General features: G+C 35.4%; 1 protein-coding gene across 2 annotated transcripts in view; it reads left to right on the top strand.

Annotated features, from left to right (window-relative positions):
* Nucleotides 1-978, top strand: part of LOC128022047 (paired box protein Pax-7) — a 55,603-nt gene extending 54,625 nt beyond the window's left edge. For both annotated transcript variants that reach the window (XM_052609254.1, XM_052609253.1), the window contains exon 9: nucleotides 1-978. This exon is cut by the window's left edge and continues 1,561 nt beyond it. The gene's annotated coding sequence lies outside the window, so the exon portion shown is untranslated.
* Nucleotides 979-5,462: the final 4,484 nt, after the last annotated feature.

Raw genomic sequence — 5,462 nt, 5'->3', positions numbered from 1 at the left:
CAAAAACACATGCCAGGGCTCATGTATTTAACATCTTGTGCATTCACAAGTTTGTACAAAAAAATAAAATAAATACCTTGTGAAATTGCAACATTTGTGTAGCACTCCCAGGTCACATTTTGACACATAGATGGAACTGTACAGTAGATGAAGCAGATTGTTTATTGTTTGTTTATTAAGAATATGTTTTATACTAAAACAGCAGAGGTGTTGTGTGGTAGATTAAGCAGGGGATATGTATAAGTCTTATATTGTAATTTTGTGTTTATATTTACTGCTTTTGTTTCTTGCTTTCACTAGTTATTATGTATCATTTTTCTTAGGATTCAATGTGAGAAGCTCTCGGTGAAAGACAGCCACGCTTAAAACTGAATGAAAGGTGAATCATACTGCTTATGAATCCTAGCTTTAGATTTGCTCTGCTTAAGAAAGATTACATTCGTGGATCCGTAATAAAGATCAAAGTGACTGATGGCTCATTTAACGGACTGTGGGAAACACAGCAGTGTTTGGTGCTATAACGGACTGCTTCGGACTCAATAGATTCCTCAACGAATCTTCGAGTGAACGTTTCACTGGATGCATTTAAGGCAAAACGGACTGTAAAACAAAACACTTGACCCAAACCCGGTCCTCTTCCCTTTCAACTGTCGATATCTTCATCGAATGAGCAATGAAAACACTTCTAGTAGCCTATAGATCATCCATGGCTAACACCTTTGTTAATCAACATTTGGATATTAAAAATATTCCCCTCCGGGACGTCAAACTGGGCACCTGCTTTCGTTAGCATTTGTGTTTATGCTTTCCTCCCATTTCCTTTCAGCATGTGTGTATGTTACCATGGTATAATTTATTCTGTTGTATGAAGTAGTAGCTTTAGTGGGAACCTTGTATTTGGTATTTACTACCTTCAGCCTGTTGGTGTCTTTACTGTAACACTGGCGTAAATGTTATCAATTAAAGATCTAAAACTGACATGAGGCTCAAACGCCCAGTTTCCAGAGTTTGTCTTTTATAGTAGCCATACTTTTTATTGATTTGACAAAATAATGAAAGGTTTGACTACAGTTTGAAAGCTGGACTTTTTATACCTTTTTATATGTGTCAAGCTTTCCTATGATGCAGTTTATAGAGTGCAAGGAAAGTTGGTACTGAGGAGAACTTTGAAATGGTACAAGATGCAAAACATTTCTATGATAAGGGTTCTTAGTTTTGTTTTGTTACTGTATGTTTATAATAACTGAAACACAGAAGATACCTAGGCTGTGTCTCCCAAAAACCTAACTAGATTATAAAAACAATTTCCAAACCAATGGTCTCTACTATTTGAAGTCTCGATCCGAATCAAATGATTCGCTATTCGATTCGAGGGCTTCGAAACAGTGAATCATTTTGCGACGCAAACGTTTAACTGATTATGAGTTTCGAAAAGCTCTTTTTCACCCATCATTTTACTAGCTTTTTAAAATCATTACAAGCATGCTGATATACAAAAATGAATGGCTCTTTTGATATTTTATGGAATCGCTTTAACTGAATAATCGAAGTAACGAATTTGAATCAATCCAGCATAAATGACTCACTTAATTGAATCAGTTTTTCTGTTCCTCTTTCCTCGTCTTCAGTTTACACGACCCTCAGCACTACTACTGGCTTAGCTCGATAGTTTTAGAAAATTAACTGAAATAAAGCATTCTTCTACTACTGAAACACCATTAATATGACACGCTGCAGCTCAAAATGCATGTTAGATGGAGTTTGTAGCTTAAGTGACTATATTTGAAATACTTTGAGCATTATAGTTCAGTTGGTGGCAGTTCAATAGGAAATCAGCTGAAAGCATCCAGTAAATGTTGAATTTATCAGTTTAGCCTATTGTAATAAATATTTAAGAAATTATTATTGTATCTGATTGTATTGCAGTGATAGTCAATGTAAAAAGAGCAAATGGGAGAGGCAGATTAACACAAAACTTTATCACTAAACTTTAACATTCAGCTGAACTGTGCTCGAAATCTTGGAAACACTTCTGCAATTTATTAAATACACAATTAAATTTGTGCAGTTTTCTAATGTATTCTCCATTAACTTAACAATATTATTTCGGATGTGGACGAAATTACAACAACAACAAGAATTATATTAACATATGTGACCCTGGAGCACAAAAGCAGTCTCAAGTCACTGGGGTATAATTGTAGCAAAAGCCAAAAATACATTGTATGGGTAAAAATAATAGATTTTTCTTTTATGCCAAAAATCATTAGGACGTTAAGTAAAGATCATGTTCCATAAAGATATTTTGTAAATTTCCTACTGTAAATATATTAAAACTTTAAAGGTGATTTTCCCGTATTTAGATTAATTCCAGATTTTCTATACATCAATGGAAAGCGTATTTATTCAGCTTTCAGATGATGTATAATATCAGTTTTGAAAAATAGACACTTAAGATTTTGTGGTCCAAGGTGACATATACTTAATTATTTGATCAAAATTATAGATATCATAGCGTCCCTACTAAATTCTAGACCCTTAACGTACAGTGTACTCTTTTTAGGAAATACAGCCCAGTTCAAACATCTTTAACATGTACTAGCAGTTTAACAATCAAATATTTACCTTAATATCTTGAATTATCAGATCTAGCTCCTTGTACAGGGTCACAAAAGTGGGTAAATCAAGACTGGAAGGAATTGATGAGGTGTGCATTCTCTGTTCTTTTTGGAAAATATAAGATTATGAGAAGATTGCACTATTCCTTTTAGAAAATATCAGATTATAAGATTCTCTTAGATCTGTTTTTAAAACCAGCTACTTTTTACTTCAGTTGTTTTTTTCAGCGGTTGCCAATTAGTCTTCTGCATCAGTATTTTATATATACTTTTTGTCACATTTTTTATTCCCCAAAGAACCTTTTTGTGTGAAGAACGTTTTATTAATCGAAATAACCTTTTACACTTTAAAGAATCTTCTGTGCAATGGAAAGTTCCCATGGGTGTTAAACGATTCTTCATTAACCCAATCAATGCCAATAAAGTAAAAAAAAAAATTACATCTTAGAACACCTTGTTTTTATTCGTCACGTTTCTCCTTTTGTTTTTTGTGTTCAGAACGTCTTGATAAGTCTGTTAGTGATCCTCCATCCATCAGTCTATGTTTTTCTCTGTGACCATTTACAGCAAGTGAAAGTCCTCAGTTACTCAATACTTTGTTCAGATTAATGCATGTGGTCACAAACCAAAATGTTCATATAATAAAATCTTTTCAAGATATATTATTTTTGCTGTGCAAAATAAATCAGCTGTAAGTGAAAGTAAATGATCTGCAAAGCTGTAAAGCCAAAAGTGCACAATAAATAAAGTTATTGTCTCCGAAAAGAAAGAATCGACTCTGAACAATCTAAAGTCATCACTATTCAAACAAGTCATCAGTTGTATCTGGACTGGGAAGGGGGCAACTTTTGGTTTCATACTCTCAGCAACCAATAATTCATTGCACAAAAACACATTTTATATCCATGATGTAAACCAATATTCCTTGTTTATTTGTAGCTGCAGCAATCATATTTATTAACGAATCTCTAAAGTACCTTGTAGAACGTCAGTCCTTTGTGATTAATTTGGTTTTGCAGAGCATAAATCTTTAGGGTGAGCAGGTTTTTTATCCTCTTGACATGATTGCGTTAAGGTCTTTATACTTCACAATATGCTTTTCATCCTATATGATTTGTCGTCAACCTTTCTTGGATGCAAGTGTGAGATGTTTCAAGTCTCTTCTGGATTAAGCTAAATCCGATCCTCGGACCTCCACCTCTGTCACTGTTCTTTCTTCACCTTTCTCCCTCCACGAGGCTCCACCCAGTCGACCGTGTGTCCTCGTCTTTGTTACCCTCTCCTCTCTCGCCTTTTGGTCCCGTAATTGATTGACTACAGGAGGAGGATTCGACGAGACCCACAAGAGCCAATTCCCCTCGCTTCTCTGGAGAGGTTCTGATAAAGTGCTGGGCTGTATATATGGTCCCTTCACCAGACGTATGGTCATTGAAGGTGGCTATGAGCCACGGTGGCTTAGCCGCAAGCTTTCTCAAGGGGGCCACGAACTTGTGTCCTGCCGGTAATGGGCTTGTTTAGATCAGAGGGATGGAAATGAAACTCTTGAGCCGTGGAGAGGAGGATGCCGGTGGACTCCTATCTCCCAGGAGGCAGGCCTCACGGTGAGAGGCATCTGCATAGGCCGAGCGGGCCGTGCTAGAGGAGGGACGATAGATTCGGATCTCATTTAAGAGAGCTAGCGGTGAGGAAGCAGGACCAGACAGGCATGGAGAATGAGGAGATTGATGGACCTGGCCCAGTGAGAGCCAACAAACAGAGTAAAGGACAGTTTAATGAAGCCATTTTTGCCCCACTTCCATGACACTTCAGGAAAATAAAGACCATCAAAATATAACCAACATCAGCAAAACATTTCAAAGTTTACTCTCGGGTCATAGACATTGATATGTTTTATTTAAGTACTTTTGTCTGAGATAATAAACTTTTGATTACATAATATATAAAATTTTAGATGTCTTGAGACTTTCATTTAAGTATGAACTTTGTCTCAGATGCTTCTCCTAATATTCCTTTTTTTTTTTAGCTCATTTCTTGACTATTCCACATCTAATTTAGACTTCTACAACAAAATGAGTACAAGATCATTCAATCAAAAGTTCTTGTGTATTACAAACCTTGCTGAATGAAGTAATCTCCGATATATGACTAAAAGTAATGCAAATAAATATTTTACTGTTGGCCAAATTCTCATAAAAAAAAAAAAAATCTGTCACTTTTATACCTTTAAGATACTAATGGACATGGACCCTTAAGCTACAAAGATAAACCTTTTAAAAAGGTACCACCAGTCCCATATACTAAAACTGTCATAATGCTGCTCACAACTTAAGCTCCACTCTTTGGCATGTGTGTGTGTGTGTGTGTGTGTGTGTGTGTGTGTGTGTGTGTGTGTGTGTGTGTGTGTGTGTGTGCGTGCATGCGTGTACGTGTGTGTGTGTAAAACCCATTTAATTATGCTTAATTGCAACATTTACTTTGCAAATCCATTTCCGTCCAATGCTGGGAACTAAATAATCCATGGTCCAGTTTCAGTTTTTAAACAAATATAATTTGCTTGAATTTCAATGAGTGAATGCAAAACAATTATTGAACATTTTGTCAAAATGATGTGCAATTTTATGTGTTTTCAAGCAAGTTGAATGAAGGGGGAGACTTGTTCATGTTTTTAATCTGCAGTTTAATTGGGATTTTGAAAAGTGTGTTAGGTTACTATTAGTTTGCCGAGTGAACCCTTACGAAAGGAAAATATATTTACCAATATGTTTCTTAAAATATATTGTGATATATTGTAATATATTATTTTCCCTTTTTATTTTCTAATATTTTATATATTTGAATACATTT

The sequence above is a fragment of the Carassius gibelio genome, chromosome A11 (assembly GCF_023724105.1).
Source record: "Carassius gibelio isolate Cgi1373 ecotype wild population from Czech Republic chromosome A11, carGib1.2-hapl.c, whole genome shotgun sequence".
NCBI lineage: Eukaryota > Metazoa > Chordata > Actinopteri > Cypriniformes > Cyprinidae > Carassius > Carassius gibelio.
This window is presented reverse-complemented; position numbering and strand designations above follow the sequence as displayed.